At 35.2% G+C, this 19,394-nt stretch overlaps 1 long non-coding RNA gene across 1 annotated transcript; it reads left to right on the plus strand.

Annotated features, from left to right (window-relative positions):
- Positions 1–3,377: 3,377 nt before the first annotated feature.
- Positions 3,378–18,506, plus strand: LOC107314979. The gene is made up of 3 exons (XR_001555697.2): positions 3,378–3,432; positions 15,389–15,530; positions 17,635–18,506. It is a non-coding gene; the product is annotated as an uncharacterized LOC107314979 (long non-coding RNA).
- The last annotated feature ends 888 nt before the right edge of the window (positions 18,507–19,394 follow it).

The raw sequence follows: 19,394 nt of genomic DNA on the forward strand, positions 1-19,394 counted from the left end.
ATTCTAGGGAAATATTGTAGTTAGTGTTTTGGGTTGTAGGTTTTGTGTTTTATTTCTCATTCTTATGTCAAAAGGCATCTGTCTTAGTGTTTGGTCTTGCAAACCTGCTATGTATGAATCTCCAGACTTTAGCAGCAGTTCTTTAATTTTGAAGGGCTTACTGAGAATCACTAAGTACATTTACACATATATTAGTTGGATCTATGTCAATGAAAATGCTTAACATTCTTATTCAAAATAGAATCTTGAAATCTGTTAGCTTCCTTCTCATTTTTACGTTATTTCTCTTCTTCCTGACTGCCAAGGAGATATATTTTTTCCTAAGACTTGAATACCAAATCTGTTCCATGTAAGTTCTTTTACCTTCCCATGAGTACTTATGCAGTGGATGAGCAGTGAAAGTAACACTGTAGTTTGCAAGAACATATAAAAGATTGAATCTGTTGGCAATTGAGTTGCTACTGTAAGCTGACTTTTCATTAAAATTTTGCTTTTTCTTGTCTATTCATCTGCTGCACTACCAATTTATAGGAAGCAAACAGGCACTGGAAGCTCATCAATATCAAGTAAGCAGCTAAATGAAACTATTATCCAAATTTCAAATGTGAGTTCTTTCTATCATCCTTGCTGGAAGCTGAGTGGCAGTGAAACTAGATAAAGACATTTCCTCTTATTCATGCAAAATAATATTGCTTCTGCTAAGAAGATTACTGTATATAATGAAGAAAATGTGTGGCACTGTGATTTCTGCTTCAGTAAAACAGAAAATGCCTCTCCCTGACAACATGGGCTGTTACAAGACCACTAGCAACACAGATTTTTGGAAAACCCACCAATAAAGGTAGATTTTCAGCATTCACTATATAAATATTCTCTGCCATCTTTTCATTTTCTGTTTAAATTTGCTTCTGCTGAAAAAAAAAAAAAAAAAAAAAAAAAAGTCAGGGAAAAATTGTAAGTAATCTCAACAGTTTGTCAGAAAAGAAACATATTCCTGAGGTGACCTACCTCCCTTGTAGGAAAGCCACTTTTTTTCTTAGCAAATTGCTGTGTATTTGTTCAGCCACATATCAAGCATTTTCAAATGAATTATTCTGTGAATATTCGTTACTAAAATAAAATATAGCTGTGATCATGTTTCTTAAAACCAGTTCCCTTTCTCCATTTTTTTTTTCTATGTGGATGTGTTCATTGGTTGTGTTACTGATATGAACATTTGTAATGTTCATGAGGATGCACAAGCACTTAAGTATGGAAAACTTTAAAAATAAATAGTTTTCTTCACACAGATCTATTTTTCTTCACTGTGTTGAACCTAGCAAATGAAACCAGTGTTTTCTCGCACTTGAAATCTGATTTATCACAGGAATTTTCTGGAAGTGATGTGGGGATACTGGCTCCTGGTATGCACGGGAATAGGTTGTCTTTCTCAATCAAAAGAACAGACTCCAGTTGTTTATTTCTTCTTGCCACGTTCATTTAAATTTGTGTATATTATTGTTGTGCACTATAGTTTAAGGGGAAAAGTGGAATACTTGAAAAAAGAGAGACTAAGCTAATTTAAGTATTTTTATTGTTAAGGTCATATAAGACTCAGCCTCACATTCTGTATTTAAATGATTCGGAATGGGAACTGAAATCAAGATTTATACCTTTTACACTTGCTCTACCCAGTGTTCTGAGGTGGCTGTTCTGTCACTGGGAATCTATAAAATATTTCTATGACATAAGCGAGTCAGAAGACTGAGCAAGTAACTGAGTTGTTATATTGCCAGATGATTATGCTGTTCATTTGCATTCCAGTCTGAGTTCTTTTGCACTAGTGGATATTACATATTATACATTAAGTATCTCTGGAAATAAGAGTGTCATTTTCAAACACACACTACTGCATTCACTATGGCATCCTTAAAAGTATGTGTTTCAGGAAAGGAGAGCTGGCTCTTGATTTTCCATACAACTTATGAATGTACTGGTATGAAAGCCTTCAAAATTTTAAGTATTTGTTTTAAAATGATTTGAGATTTGACAGAGCCAACAAAAATTCTGATAGGGGCTCTGTGCAGCAGAGATTCTTGACATCACCCAGATTATATTTTGGAAGGATAGATACAGTTCATTACATTATTATTATTTTTAAATGTTGCCAGCAGCATTTATGCAGTGAAAATATATAGGTATGAAGTTATTTGGTAATAATATATCATACATAGTACTGATTAGTGAAGCATCTAATCAATTTTAATAGACATCTTTTAATTCTGCTGTCTTTTTGTGTTGATACACTTTACAACTTCTGGCAAGATTCTTCAATGCTGTCACTAAAAGCAGATCAATTACAGCATATCCTTTTAACAAGTTTGAAACAAAATATGCTAAGTATATTAAAAATGTGCCAAGCATGTTACGCCCACTGCCAGTTTCAGTACTAGTAAATTATCCTTTTTTGCAAGTCATTGCCTGTTGCTGTTCACAGATTATGTGAATAAACCTCCAGTTCACATTTATTACCTTCTATTTTTGAGAATATTTTTTTGAAAAATTTTGTATTAATAAATGTTCATTAGTGACTAGACACAGTAATGAAAGCAACAAAAAAAAAATCTAACATCTTTTACCACCTAAAAGTTTTGCTTTCTTTACTGTAGGATAGAATAAATCTGATATTTCAACCTTCAGCTACAATATAGGTTTTATTCTTCACACAACCTGATAACACAAGAAATGTATTTGATACAATGCTAATTAGGAAAAATATTCTGATTTAAATAGGGAACACTGGGATGAGGTAAAAAATAATAGTAGTAATAAATGAGTGAGGCAAAGCAGTGTGGAATAAGCAAGCACATTTAAAGACACACTGTTTTATAGAGTGAAGGGTACTCAGCCTTTGAAGGCAAAAGGTCTTCAAAACTTCAGCACACTTCAAAAGCATATATTGTGATAAAAATTGTGTTAGCTTGCTATCTTACATGTTAGTGTGTAGAGGAGATGGTTCTTGAGGAACCTGCAGAAAATTAATAGATTAACAACACAGCTGGAGAATCTTGCCTTTTTTTGGATTAAATTAGAAACCCTGATATTAGCTGATGAGGCTTAACCAGTCCTTGTCTTCCTTGCAGCATTCACTTGAATGCTCTGCATCCATTTTCCTCCTGCTTTCCCACATATCCACATGATGTTTCCTGCGTCAGTTAAAAGCTATCAGTTAGGCAGCTGGAGCAAAAATGCTGAAACACTCCCTGAAGCAGTGATTGAGCACCTGGTAAGAAGGCAGGACTGATCCAGGGGAGCTCAGGTGCATGCAATGCATCTGAATAACTAGAAGGGGCCAGGCTCCACCTCTTCCCAAGCTTCATTTAAGGGTTGGCAGTAGAGCTAGAGCTAGGTGTGTTTCTCTGCAGGTCTTTGTATCCCGGGGGTCTCTGTAAGGTAAGCAGTTTTATCTTTTTTTTTTTCTCCTCTCCGCCTTCTGTATCTATAGGTTTTGTATTTAGACTTGTTCTTATTTACTGTAGCCTAGGATTGTTCTGCGCCATTATTTTTGTTGTACATTCCTTTGCATCACTGTAGTACATAAATAAATTTTCTGCATGTTCTTGCTAATAGTATGCTTTGTTGTTTAAGTTTGTTATTACTGAGAAGACTGGTGACTCTGATAAGTTATTTATGTGTTTTAGTTTGCAGTTTAGATTTAAGCAGTGGTTAATTGAGAGGAAATTGCTAAAATGTTAGGAACGTTGTTGTTAGCTCACAGTCAGAGTAAAAGGAATGAGAACTTTATGTACATTTCAGGACACTGAATCCCAGTCAGACAAATAGGGAGGACTGATCTGAGGTGACCAAGTTTTGTTCTGAGCTTGAGGCATACAATTGGTCTGGTTTGCCAAGTTGAACACTAACCTGTGTAACTTAAATTTCTGGATGGAGAGGCTGTTTATAAGCAGAAAATCTGAAATGGCTGCCAATTCTCACTAATAAAAGCATGTATAATTCATCTGTTATGGGTTTTCTAATTTTAAACAGATTTAACCTGCTGATAGTTTTTTTTTTTTTCCTGTAAAGTTTACTGAGCTTTGTTAGTGTTCTGCTTTGCTTTCTGCAGCTTAGGACATACGTGACCAGCAGGGAGCTTCCCTTTATGTATGGGAATTTCTTTCTTCAAGTAAAAAAAAAAGTAAAATGGTATATCCTTTTTAGTAAGTAATGAAGTTACTGTGGATGCTAATTATCCTTTACATTTGTGAATAAAGGTTGAGCTATAATGTTCACTGGAAATAAAAGAAAACATCCTCTTATTCCATCTTTATTTTTTTACTCTGGAAGGAATTTAAGGACTCTGGCCATCTGGATGTCTGGCAACTCAGTCAGAGCTGTGGCTACTGTGTGTGTGCAGATTAACTGTGTAGCACATGCACAGTAAGTCCAATGTGTCCAGTACACATCAGACCTGCTGCACATGTGCTGCACAGATGGTCTGTGCATACACAGTAAATCAGATATGTTAAGTCTACTGCGCATATGCAAACCATCTGTGCAATACACATATATATATATTTCTGCTTGGGAAATCCCTCGTTAGAGCATGAAAGGTTGTGGCAGAGAGGAACTCCAGTGGTAGAGAGACCGTGAGACACTCTGACAGTGGCATAAATTAAGGCCGCTTCTTGCCTGGATTTGCTCTTGCCTGAACCAAAGCTGCAACAAATCAGTTCCTCAGAATCAGAAAGTGTGACTAGCTGCTCAACAGTTTCCCCTCTGTGTAGCAATAAATGGCAGGAGACAATCTGCATCAAAATCATTAGTTTTATAGACATTAGTTAGGGGTTCCCTACTATCTTCCTAAACAAACTGCAACTGCAGGTAGTACGTCAGGTAACTTGAATGAACAAAATCTGGAACTTTCCTTTGAAAGGAACAGTGGTGCCTATTCTGCAAGCCTTAGGGATACATTTTAGCTATTTTTGTTCTCTTATATCCCATGAATTCTGTTCTACGTTTCAGCATTATTACATGGACTGCTTGATCCTGATAGGGATGTTTACTGGTTAGTGAGCAGGTCACTCCAGAAGTAATGCTTGCTAGTTATTTCTATGGAAACTGCAATAGATACAAAGAGCATAACATTACTACTTGATAGAGCAAATTCTCAGCTACAAAACACTTTTTCAGCGTAGTTGCCATAACTGACTGTGCATTTTCATGAGTGATGAACAAAAGCTTGCATCAGCTATGCTCATAAAAATCTGTACCTCCCAGTCATGGAAGTATTTAGTATGTTCTTTAAACTATGTCTGGTTTTGGTCTGTATCTAACAAATTCTGTGGGTTTGTTCATGATGAACCTCTTGTTTATGCTGTGGGGTAACACTGTTAATCTATTTACACCAATTACACATTTTTTCATACCAGAGATTCTTATTTTAATATCGTACAGTATAGTTGTATGTTACTTTTTACTGATCTTCACAACAAAAGAAATGATATGATTTGTCATGTAGTGGCAAGTAGTTTTGTACGTAGTGTTTCTCATTGTGTTCACATGGATTTACTTGCTCATTTAATTAGAAAACAAAATAAAATCATAACTATGTATCAGGCAGAATACTGCAATGTGGAATTAGTGATAAATATTCAGAGTTTAGTCTAATTTTAATTGGCTGGAAATAATCACATTGTCACAACAATTTTCACGAGCATATTTCTTCTATTCAAACATACTCTTCTCATAGGAATGGAACTGCATCAAGGTGATCTTAACCAGGAAGATCACCTTGATGCAGTTCCATTCCTATGACAAGAGAAGTGCGTAAACAGAGCCATGAACATGTCAGTACACATATCTTAAGTTTTTCTGAAAAGGCAAGGAGAACAGCTGTGGTGGTGGTGCAGATGGAGAGGCAAGGAAAACAGGTGTGGGGTGTGTGCAGGTAACAAGGAACGGTCTCTGGTCAGACACAGGAAAACATATATTAGTCCTTGCTAATGGAACGTTCAGCTTGCAGAACATACATGCTGAGTAGTTCAAGGATACCATATTTTTGGCTGCTTCTGAGGGTGCTAGTGCTCAGAAATAAGTGGGTTTTTTTGTTGTTGTTGTGGAGAAAGATGTTCTTTGCTGGGCTCAGCTTCTACAACTCCTGGCTCTTTGCCCTGTTGCTTTACCTATCCAGTCCTTGCTGCAGTCCAGTTTACTTGCTTGGCTCTTTCCTCCCAACTCGCTTGCCAATTAAGTCCAAGCAAGGCTCAAGTTTCTGGTCTCAAATTCCCAGTATATAGCTCCTCTAGCAAGTCTATGTCCTTAAACAGTACTATCTCTCTTCCTATCCATACCTCTCAATGCTTTGTGAAATATTTCTTCCTTTCTTCTTGGCTTCTAACTGGAAACTGCCAGAATTTATATGCAGTGAATGTATTTCTGCTTTAATCTGGGAAGGCCTGTAGCTTTATTTCAGACAAAACCAGCCTCAATTGGATACTATCAAATGGCCATTTTTTTACAATGATTTTAGTACAGTAATGTAGTAAGTAAATCATATAGAGTCAGTGTTTGAAGTGCTGAATTCCCATATGCTGTAAATAGCTTACTGAACCAAAAGGAAATATCTAAATGAATAAAATAGGACTTTTTCCTGTAAAATAAATTAGAAACATATACTCTACAACCTTAGAATGATTTTGAAAGAAGATGATGGAAACATCATAAAAGGGCAACAAACAATAAACTGTGATATTCATCATTTTTAGTTTTTGTTTAGTCTCTCTTTGAAGGGAACAAGGTGGATGGAACAGCAATAGAGAGGAAAAAAAGCGGGGGGGGGAGTAGGGGGGGAAGAAAGGGAAGTTTAAACAAAGGGGGGTAGGAAAATTGGGGATTATTTGAGGCCATCTCCTTGACCCCAGCCTACCCCCACTGCTGCAGCCACTGGTCAGGGTGAAGTAAAGCTGACAATAGCTATTTATCATACTGTTGAGTTGAATGTAAAATGAAAACCACAGCTACCTTGTGTGATGCAAGTAGGGACAGGAAAGGTTTAAATCAATGGAAGATGTTATCCCAAAGCAAAGCAGGAATTCTTATTAAATTCAGCTTTTCCTAAAAGCAACAAGGGACTTAACCCAGTAAAGCTACAAAAACATAATGGTAATGCGCCTTGATATCAATGTAGGCATGTTACAATTCTGGAGGACATTCTTGACCCACTCCTGATTTCACTTTGTCATTATGTTGACTAATGTTTGTTCCCATGTATAATTTGCTTTCATGGATGAACCAGAGTATGTACAATGAAAAAAAGTAGTTTGCTTTCACAAAGACTTCAGAAGTTGCTAATGATTTTTGATTTTTATATTTGAATCAAGAAGACAGAGAGATCATCCTTAGAAATCTCATTGTTCTTTTCTGTAAAGGCTTTTCATACAACACAAAAGTACAGTGGGCATGAGGGAACTTCTGCATCTGAGCTGATATGTCAGGTGTCATAAAAATGGTCTATTAATCTTGACTCACAGAATGCACATCTATAAATGGAGTGTACTTCTGGGCCAATCTGAGAAGAAAGTTCAGTTCTTACAAACAAAGCATGCAGTTTGCTTCAGCTGTGTGAGCACATATGCAGGTTTGAATAATCCATGCTGCAAAGAATGTGATTGAAAAAAAAATAACCCTTTTCTGCTTCCAGTACCAAAATACATCAATTAAAACATACTAGTTAATGTGAACTTCCAATTTTTGGGATGATGTAATCCATTATCCATATAAAACTGCTGCTTCTGCTTAAACTGCATGTCTTGTATCTAGATAAAATGGCTAACGTCTTCTCTTCGCCTATATTTATTCCCCAAAACAACTGTCCCAATTGAAGAATGCAGCAGTTCATCAGTTATTTTTTTTATAAATCCAAAAAGAGAGCTCCAGTTCCTTTATTATAATTGTGTAGTGGAAAGTTATAATGGTGTGTAAGATAGAGATCTCTTTCACTGTCAGGTGCCACATTGCTTCAGCATATCCAATCTCCTTTCCAAACGTGAAGGTCTCCTTCAAAGCTTTAAGAAGAGTTTTATACTTAATAGAATTGGTGTACTTTAGAATTGGTGTGTGAAAATTGGTATAAGTAAAAATTCTGTATTCAATTACTGGTCTTCATGAGATCTGCTGCAAATGTGTCACCAGTTCATCACTAAAAACCAGTTTATTGTGTAGCAAGCAATTAATACATTGGTTTTCTGTGATGCACTATGAAAAGAATTTTCACGTACTTTTAGCTTGAGTGACTCATACTTTTATGGAGATGTCGTGGCTAATTATTGTAGATATAATTATTTTTTTTAAATTGCTTTTCCAGTTTTTTCTTCTTTTTTTTTTTTTTCCTGTTCTTTTAGTCAGGATCCTATCTTACTGCTCTGCCTTTGTAGAATACGTAATACAGCTCAGCATACAGTTGGCTTTCTGGGCTGCAAGGACATGCTTCTGGCTCATGTGCAGCTTACAATATGCCCTTGCAGCCCTGAAAGCCAACATTATCCTGGGCTACATTAAAGAAGCATGGCCAGCAGATCCTGCCTCTCTACTCTACATTTGTGAGACCTCACCTGAAGTACTGCATTTAGATAATGGCATCTTCAGTACAGGAGGCACATGGACCTATAGGAGTGTGTACAGAGGGCCAGAAGAATTTTCAAAGTTTTAGAATATTCCCCTGTGTGGACAAGCTGAGATAGCTGGGGCTGCCTGGAGAGGAGAAGGCTCTGGGAAGGGTGTCCCTGTTCATTGCAGGAGAACTGGACTAGGTGAAATTTAAGGGTCCCTTCAAATTGATCTTGATTTTGATTCTACAGAAGCCATTGATTTGTCTAAAGGAACATAAGTTTTCTAAGTGGAGAGATGGATTTAAAACTTAATATGTGTGTCCCAAAACATATTTACTACCCCACAGTTCAAAGTTATCCCTTTAAAAAATTGGTATATGGATACTCACTTCCTTTACATGCATGGAATGTGTGGGTTAAACAAATACATGTAGTATGTGCTAAGCCATTGCTTAACATTCGTCCAGTGATTGTAAGCAAGACCCTTGCCAGTGTTTTACTCCATGACAAGTATAGTTTCCCATTTGATACTGGCACAGTGATAGCATTAGAACAGGGAACAAAGACTGTGCTGGACATTCTGGAGAATGACAGATTATTGAGATGGAAGAGTGAGTTTGGTTGTGTAAGCTTAGACCATGTTTTGCTTGGTTTAGTGTAGTAGTATTAAAACAAGCTATGTGCTCCTTGCTTTAATACGGTAGCATAGATTTGAGCCTGTCTCATCTAGATTTTACAGAAGTTGACTGATGTCTTCTGCAAGTTTCTAGTATTTGCAGCTCTGGCCTGGGTTTGCCAAAAAGGCTATCACAACCCTAGGAGAAGTCTCAGTGTCGTAGACTACACTAAACTCAGTCCATATTATATGGTTATCCCAGGGCCATGGTAATTGGGCATTTAAGTTATTGTCTTGCTTTCCTGACAAAGGATGACCCGGCTGATGCTATCTGTAGTGGTTTTGCTGTTTTTAATTTGTTTTTATCAGAATGTCATCAAGATGATAGTTATGATCATAAAGTATGAAGTTTGCTTTTAGCTTCATTTGGTTTTGCACAGGTTAGGAACAAGATGTCTTATTTTCATGAACCTTGGAATATAGTACTCTTTAGAAGACTTTCACAGTTGTCATATAAGTGATTTATCTTAGGGATGTGACTGAAATGATCTAACAACAGATTATTATTATTACTTTCAAAACTTCTTTCTAGATTTTGTTTAAAAACAACAAAAACAAAAGTAATACTTTGGGAGCTGTAAAGATGCAATTTCAGTTAGAAAAAAAGGGACATAACCAAGCTTGCTTTTCATGGTGCCTTACAAATCAAGCAGCAGTCTTTGTGATATTTAGTGTGCACATATACATTCTTGTTTATTACCTGGAGAAACATTTCCATTAATCTCTTTATTCTTGCTAACAAAGGTGTGAATTTTGGATAGTGCAGTGAATCTTTTCAATGTAGTATTTTTAAGAGTTTGTAATCCTTATGTTGCCTATCACAATCACTCAAAGTAACTTTGTAATTGACAAAACACAGGGGTAATTATGTTATTCAAATCCATGGTTACCTTTTTCCAAAGGTTTTTTTGGCACGTCATGTGGTTGCAATATGTTGATGTGGTTTTTACATGCATTTCAAATCCATAAAAGGCAACATATTCATCTGGCAGGACTTCAAGCTAAGGCTGTTTGTCTGGCATGTAGTATGTTCCCATAATATTTGTTCATCCTCAGAGGAAGATTGCCAGAGTGCATTCTTAGTAATGGAGTTAGGTAACACACTAGGAATGTGTAAAATCATATCCTGAGGCTCAGAGGCATTATTTTGTGCAATATCTGTTCTAAGACTCTTGGCAAACTAGATAGCGTTAGAGCTCTTTCCACTGAAAAGAATGGAACTCATATCTTGTATGTGGGCTGAAGAACCCTGCAAATAACCTCTGATATGACTAGATGCAGTAATTGTACAGTGCTCAAAATGTAAAACAAGTGATAGATTCTATAGGTATCCTCTTCAGTGCTTCCCTTTTTGAATTTCTAAGAAGGCTTTCTTTTTTATATCAGAAAATATTCTGTCAGCATCTAGGCTCTGTAATCCAGTTCTACAATCTGTTCCTTGGGTCTTTTCATCCTTATTCTATTGTAAATCAATTTAGCACCATTTACATGGGGTATAAACCCTTTAAATCTTGCTCCACCTTGTGTGAGTAGAAGTTCAGTAATAAAACCTTCTTAAATAGTTATGACTTGGCTAGAGCAGTGTCAGGCTGGAACTGGAAACAGTAGTTGATGTAAAACAGTGGGAGGTATTCCAGTATGTTCAGGCTAAACTGTATTTCTTCTGCTTTATGAAAATTCCCTGTGATGGTGGGGTAACACTTCCAAGATGTTGCACATCATTTGGTCTATAAGTAGAAAACCAAATTTAAAATATCCAAGCTTGCTTCATTCTGTCATCACAGAAGATTTCAGAAATACAGGAGGAAAAAAAAGAGGATTCATGAGATTATTCATAAACCGTGTGATTCTTTTTTCTTCTGATGTTTCCTCCCAGTGAGATATTTGAATTTGTAACTGAAATTTTATTGTATTCAGTACATATTTATTACTTTCTTCTCTTTTGAATCATAAAAAAAAAAAAAAATTATAATAATCAGTACTAGCAGTAGAAGTCTGAAATGAGAGCTTATATTTTGTTCTTCAAACTACCTCACTTCATCATTAGGAGTTCTGTTTCACGCACAGAGAATATTTCTCAAATGAGTTTTTGTTGCTGCTGCTTTAAGTGATCTTCCTCACCAGACCAGATAGAAGGCATGTTACTCTGCCTTTCAGAACGTAGTGCAGCTCAGGTGCCACAGAGCTCAGAAAACATGAGAAAATTTCATGAGGTCTTCCCTGTGAGAATTTACTGTGGAGTGAAAGAATTGGTCTTTCTTAATAAATAAATAAAGGTAGTTTTAGTTGTATTGTAATCTTTGAAAACAAGAAAAAAGATGAATTTGGATATAAACTGTGAAATTAAACTGAATTAGGAAGAGGAAGTTGATATATTGAGTAGTTTCCATTTACAAAACAAACAAAAAACACCCTGAGCTAGTAACAGGTATTAACTTGCAGGAACTTACTCATTAATGACAGATGCTGGTATGGTAGACTGTTACTTCTCCTACTCCTCTCAACATAGGAACAAATTGTTACAATACTGTACACATCTGATTCCTGTTTTTGCTGAGGTATTGATTGGGTTTAAACTCACTTAACCATTTTATGGTAATTCACAGCTTTCTTATTGGTGTTTTCCTGATTTTAGTTCCATATTGTGTTTGCTGAAATTTGCTTTAAGATAATAGAGGTAATAAAGATCGATGGCGTCTTTATCTAATGAAGCTATTTTGTGAATCTATATCAAGCTCTTCTCATTCTGCCAAGAGCAGAGCATCTGTGATTATTGCAGTATAGTTTTAAACACTCCGTTTGAGACAGAAAGACCATCTATGCTTAGGGGTTCCTAAGAATCTCTTTATTTTCTGTAGAAGTCACATGTCTGCAGAGGAAAACAGTATCTGATCCCTCAACACAGAGGACTTTTTTTTGGTCAGTTACATCCAGGATAAGAAATTATCAGAAAGATCTGTACATCAGTCAGTTTTGTTTTTACATATCGAGCTTTAAGCTGTTACCGTAATTTTTTTATAGGTGTTGAAATGCTGTTATTAAGTCAATACTGCAAAAGAATATAAAATAAAATTCTCTAAATGCATTCTGATTTGTTTTCCTTATACGTGTATGCAAAGGAAACTTTCAGGTAGACAGCAGCTCTCTAGGCTAGAATTTTTCTAGGTCATCAGATTTGAAGATATTTTCTGTAAAAATGCTTTAGGAAATCTTCACTGAAGATAGATAGCTTCAATTTCTTACATTATATATCACATGGAAAAAAATTCTTCTGTCCTAAACATCCCTAATAATATAGATTATTAAAAAAATAGTACAGTGTGAAGATCCTTAGTAATATTAATTAGATGACCTGAGAGAGCATTTGATATTATAATCAATTTTAGCTACTTTTCCGTAAGCTTTAAGTTTACTGTACTGATGTTATATATGTTTTCTAAATTTAAGAATAAAATGTATCTCTGAATATATTCCATGCCATTTTATTTTCCTGTATTTATCACACATTAAGTAACCAAAACAGATAAGACAAAAACTAAACAAGCAAATAAAAACTCCTCCAAGAACAATAAAAATACATTAAGTATACACGTTTAAGATCTTTAGGAAAATTATAAAATATGTATCTTTACATTAGCACACTCGCAGTTTTTGAAGGATGGTAGGTTTTTATTTGTAGATGTTGTTTGGCTTAAGCATATTACTAACTGTAGTAAGGCAATGAACCATTTAGTGAGGAATCTTTCAACATTCTCTGTGATGTAAGGAATTGTATTGGATGGTGACTTTATTCTATTTGTAGCTCTTTTCATGAGAAATCATGTCATTGCTCATGGCAGTACATGGTGGCAAACATGGCTTTATGTCACAGAAGCCCAAGATTAACAAGAGAGCTTGACCTAGCTTTTTTTTTTTTTTTGGCTCTGCTGTGTTCCTCTTTTTTTTTTTCTCTTCCCTGGAATCTTTGTGCTAAATGGGTTGAAGTAGATTTGGTTTGTTCTTCTCAGAGCGGATTCATTGTGACATATTATGAGAAGCTCTGGCAGAAATATGTGGTATGTAGGTCACAACAGTTATGTTGATTAGCATATTGGTGATTTATAACCACAGTATCTATTATAATGTGACAGATAACATAAAATTCTGTGTATTTGTTGGGAGAAGGAATTTTTCCAGCATAAGACCAAGTTGAGTAACCATGCTGTACTAGCAATATATTTATTTTTCTTAAAACTGTGTCCTCCTCATGAAATGTTTTTAGCCCTTGGCTTAGCCTTAGGGCAAATCCAAGGAAAGTAGCCTAAAGCTCACAATGAATGTTTACTGACTTATGTGGTCAGTGTTTCTCAGGAGTAAATTGTAAAGAGAATATGGGCTGCACTTTATTTTTCCAGCTTCAGGCTGTGAAGAGGAGTTAGAGAAAAGGTATGTCATTGAAAATGACCCCCAAATTATGTTTACAAAATATGCCTCACCTTTTCACAATTATACATAATGAAACTGCTAAATATTACATTCCTTCCTAAGAAGTACAGCCACCTCATGTGGTTTAAATGAAAGAAGTAGTATGTTCATTTAGTAAGGAAGGCAGATAATGCAACATGAAATTCTAGGGGCTGAAAAATGAACTTAGGAGTTTTGGATGAACCTTGAGAATTGGCACAAGGGAAACCTGCAGAAATATCTTTTCTTGATTATCAGCAGGATGTGCATTGCCTTTTTCTTACTGTCTCTATTCATGTTTCAACAGCCTGCCACATGTAGTATGCCAAAGCTCATATAAAGAGTCTGTGTAAATGTGTGCAAAAATACATATACACAATTCAATTGAAACAACATATAAGCTTAATGAAAGCTGCTTTCTGAAGCAGAGATAAACGTGCAATGGTCCTTCAGAGAATATAGGAATTTAACTAAATATGTTTACAAGCTTTTCTGTTTTGACAATCATGATTATGATCTATGTCATAATTCTAATTATTTATTAAAGCAGAGCATAACTGTAGGCAATTATATATTGGTTATATATAATAGGAAAGAACACGTAAAGCATTATGATATTGCTCCATCCAAATCAGCTGAATTGAAGATTGATCAAAGAATGCTTTTGAAGTGGTGGAGTCTGTATTTGCCTGATCAAACTAGAAAATAAAAGCAAGTTGTTTTTTTTTTTTAATGAATGGGCTGACATAATTTATTTTCCCTCAGAGGAGAAATTGTGTATGTTAGAGCAGACAAAACTGAACTATACAACTGTAGATTATCTCTAGTTAAATAATAACAAAACTTTTAAGGCCAAATTGCCCATTCAGAGCCTTCTTCAGTTGCATAATTTTGCATGCATTCATATATGTAACAATATATAACAAAGTGTTTTTATGTGTGTATATATGTATTTAGGAAATATCACTGAATGTTGATGAACCTTCCCCTTTATTCTAAAGTTTTTTAAAAAAAAAAATTCTGATTAAAATGAAATCCTGAAAAAACTATTTCTCTTTAGTCTTGCCAATATTATACGTTGATCTGATGCCATTGATTTTTTTTTTATTTTTATTTTGTTGTTGTCTTAAATATTTAGGAACATTTTGTAAGTTAACCAGCATACAGTCTTGTGCAGTCTTGACAAGGTGTAGGTACTGGGACAGCAAGCAAATCCATCCTCAATATATAGCACTTCATTTAGCTATGAATGACAGGTGCAAAATGATACTGAATCAGAAATGACAGGTATAATAGTGGTAAGCACAGGAGATTCACAAACTAGATTTTCCTGTGAGTATCATCTGCAGTGGATGTTCCCATATGCCTAATATGGGAATATCTCATTACAATTTTCATGTGTTAAAACGAGGGAAAATATTGATGGAATAAAATAGAAATCCCCAAAGAACAGAGCCCAGATGTTCTTCATAGTGCTTTTAGCCTCAGGAAAGTTTGAGTAACATAAGTGGCTAGAGGCTCATGGTAAATTTTCTGGGTGGTATGCAAGGCATTACCTACATAATTCCAGCTGTTTTTAATGGGACGCGTCTAATTCCTTATGTACCAGGTTGAAAAATTACCCACAAACTTTAAAAGAATTTACTTTCATATTAACCTTGTTTTAAACTGAAATCTTCAGATGGAAACAGTGAATAAGAAGAAAGCAAGTAAATCTTCAAGGACAACAGAAGAATAAAAATAAAAAGCCGGTGAAAATAAATGTGGTATGGTCTCTGTTGTGATAGTATCTTTCCATTGTCCAGTCTGGAAGCAGTGCTCAGGTAAGTGGATTTCTGAATAATCTCAGAGACAGATTGCTATGGTCCTGCTAACTTATGTCTCTTTATTTGATGGGAAGTAGCATTTGCTGGGTCCTCCTAAGTCACTTTGCATGGTTCCACTGAATGGCACAGGCAAATATGTCATATAAAGTTAATATCGATTGTGTCATGCAAAAATCTGTGAGTTCTTTTTTTTTTTTAAATGTAAGTGTCATTACCCCTCCTGTGATATAAAAGTAAGCTCAAGAACAAGATTTAGGCTTTGATTTTGCAATTAGAGAGTTTTACCAAACTATTTTCAGTGAAATAAAGTTTTCAACGATGCTATACTCTTTTGTAGAGAACTGAGAAATAGAAATTTAAAAATATATCTGTACCACCTATTTCTTCCGTTTCTTATATTTTCATGAGCAAATGTATTTCTCCGGATCCTTCTGCTCCTGTTGCCATGAATTTACAATTTGAAAAATAGTTTTTGCTGAAAAGTTTGTGGCCATAAATTGGTTCTTTATGACTCTTCATGACTCTTCTAGTCTATTTGGCTATGCTATGAAACAAGATTCAGCCTGAAAGGAAAAAGCAGCTGAGAGTGACAGTGTATTTCATAACGGGTATATAAGAGGCTGCAAGGAAAAGCCTGAATCACCCCCTATCTCTGCTTCTGAGTTATTAGGCCACATCTCACTCAAAAGATTAAACATTTTATCTTACAGGTCATTCCATTTTATTGCAGAACTGCCTTTAGCAATGTTATAGTTAAGGTTCTGTCATTGTTTCTGTTATAGGCCCCTATTTTCTGGAATTTATAACTTAGGGCTAGAAATTCCCTATAGATTAAAACTTGGTAACAGCATAGTAGGTCTTTTTTTTTCCACTGGAAAAATTCTCCACTCTCTGCTTTTCAGTCTGCTTTTGAAATAGATGGGAATTCCACAACTGCTTCCTTATACATTTAAACTGTATTTTTTATACTTAAATCCAATGAATTTCAAAAGGTACTCATTCTTACTTCAAGAGTGCACGCTGAGGAGACTTTAGAATCAGTGTGATACTGGAAATGCAAAATGGGTGTGCAGTGAATGCATCTGTGTGCACGTGCCTGTATGAGTATGTCTGTGCAGGCACGCATTGTCCAGCATTTTTCCATAGAGTTTTATTAAAATTACCATGTTGAAATGAAGAGTGAAAAACTAATGAGCTCTTAGTGAAATTAATGACTTGACTGCATAGATATCTGGAATTCAACAGCTATTTCATAGAAGTTTGTTTGACTGCATTTAGTGATCTGCTTGTTTAAGGTGGGATTTTGTAGTTTTAAAACAGTTTTAAGAAATATTTGGAGATTTTAAGTATTTAAAACTGAAGTGAAGCTCCATAAATTGTTTTGCTGTCTCTCAAGTTCCAGTGCAAAACTTCAAGTCTGAAATGAACCTAACATATGGAAAATGAAGAAAGTGGGGTAAATAATTGAAATGGTTTACCTCTCTAGGCTAAGACTTTTTTAATAGACTAAAACACTCAATAAATGGTCAGCTGCTGTCTTATTAAATATGTAATATAGCAGGAGAACCAAATTGTACTTACAAGCAAAGTACTCAAGCACATTCTAAAACTCCTTCTGAAATGGGATGCACCCACTGAACCTGTAAACAAAGATCACTCTGAGGAGTGGGAGTTGAGAAAAGATCTTGAAACAACTCAGGAAATGGAGTGGGCTGGAGAGAAAGAAAATCAATTAGAAAGGCAAAAAAACATCTGGTAAGCAGAGAAAAGGTAATCTCTGTGGGAAGTCGAGAAGGAGGATACGGTGAAAGAAGACAAAAAAGGTATTCCTGACTTTTTACAACTACTTTTATTGACAACTGCAGTCATCAAATTTAAAATTTTAACTGAAATACTCTTCATAATAGCAATAAAAACAAAAATAGGAAAAAAAGACTTGGTAGGGTAAGAGAGGCTATATAGTTAAAGTAAGTAGGACCTTTCTATTTTTAGCTCAGTGGTTCAAAGCCAGCATAGATAAGTAGTGCCTGAAAATGATTTCCATCTGTTCTGGCTGTTTCATGAATCTTCTAATGACTGTGGTTTGTTTACTACTGCACAGCTCACCATATTGTGGAAGCTTCCTCCAGAGTTAACACTAAGTGGCAACTTTGCAATTTTGAAAGACTTACAGCTATGAAAGAAAAACAACACACAACTCTTCTGTCACCTGCCTGGTGCCACCTGTATGGAATTAGAGCAGATTGGATAGTGTAAAAAGAGTTACATTGCTCTAAGACCTGTGTAAGTTGCAGCAGGCCTCTTGTTCTAGTATGTCTCCTGATAACTAAAGGTAATATAAGGTTAAAAAATGGTTTTGATGAGTCAATAGAAGAAAGTCCTGCCTTGTTTAACAAAATGGGGAGATCTGTTATTTTTAACAAAACATCTCTAATATTCCTGTTTTGTGTTGTGTGTATTCCTCCTACATTAACAAAAGCTGTTCAGGTGTGTTCAGGTGCCTTGTAGACATTATCCAAATATGCTTTTTTCTTCTCTTTGGCTCACTGTCAGGATGCTGTTATCCTCTTTGTTCTGAAAAAAATAAATCAGAATTGTGCTTAAAAGTCTTATGTAACAAGGTAAATATAGTGTATTTTTCAGTCACTTTAGTGATGACATACGTTAGGGAAAACAGACTGTAATCTTCATTCTTTTCCTAAAACTAGAAATTTGTGGAGTACTTTAGTAAAGAAGTTGGTTTTCTCCTTCAAAACATTCATTAACGCGCAAATGACTTTCTCTCTCTTTATGTTGTCAAAAAAAAAAACTTGCATACTGTGTAATTAAATCTCTGTTTTAAAGTACATTTCTCAAGAAACACAACCTTTTAAGTTGAAGGCTGCATAATAGATGCTATTAACTGTATATTAAAGTAGAAAATTTCTTGTACAACTCTATATTTGCTGAATGAGTATGCCTTTTCCAAAGTCATCTCCTTAGTAATGACTCATGAGTTTCTTTTTTATTATTTAAAAATAATGTAATTATAGGTTATTCTGGAATAATTTAATGTATCTTGTGTTCCTATCCAAACCTATTAGTTAAATGAAGCATAAGTATTAATATGCTGTATGCTTCTATTATTCAAGCTAATCCTTTTAATCCTATTTAAACTGGGAGATAGAAGTTAATCCCAATAATAACTTGACAAACAAATATTAATAAACTTGTTTCAGTCTTTACTCTTCCTTATCACCTGTCCTGTAAATGGTGAGTTGTCTAGTCTACGCTTGTTGGCAAATAATGGAGATGAAAAGCAAAGAGAGCAAAATTGCCGTATCCAAAGCTACAATGACAAAAATGTGAAGGTAGAAGCACTTTATGATATTCTCATGTATGACTTCTTTAAAACTAAGCTCTCCTGAATCTGTTGGGAGAGTAGTGCTAGACTGATGTCTGGAGAATATCAACCAGATAGACGTTTCAGTATATAATCTACCTTAGGCTGTGTTCCAGTGTTGAGCTAGCATAGATGACTTTGGTCCATGATGATATCTGTAATTTGACCTTGGTTTTGGAAACCAACAATAGCATAAGAAAGCTGAGTTGAATGTACAGTTTTGAATTTTCACTGTGGTGCTAAGGTCTGCACGTATGATCTGTCATCAGAAACTGAAAAAGAAGCAATTGTTTTTAACCTACTGTGAGCAATGGTTCTGAACATAACTTTTACTGTTTTCATACTGACTTTTCTCTATTTCACCTCAAAACACAAGTGCAAACAGGGTTTCTGAAATCCCTCAGGACCAAAAGAAAACCATACTGTGTCTACAAAAAAATCTACAGGTTGGTTTAGTTTTTGTCCAAGGATGTTTATCC

Source organism: Coturnix japonica, chromosome 5 (genome assembly GCF_001577835.2).
Source record: "Coturnix japonica isolate 7356 chromosome 5, Coturnix japonica 2.1, whole genome shotgun sequence".
Classification (NCBI taxonomy): Eukaryota; Metazoa; Chordata; class Aves; order Galliformes; family Phasianidae; genus Coturnix; species Coturnix japonica.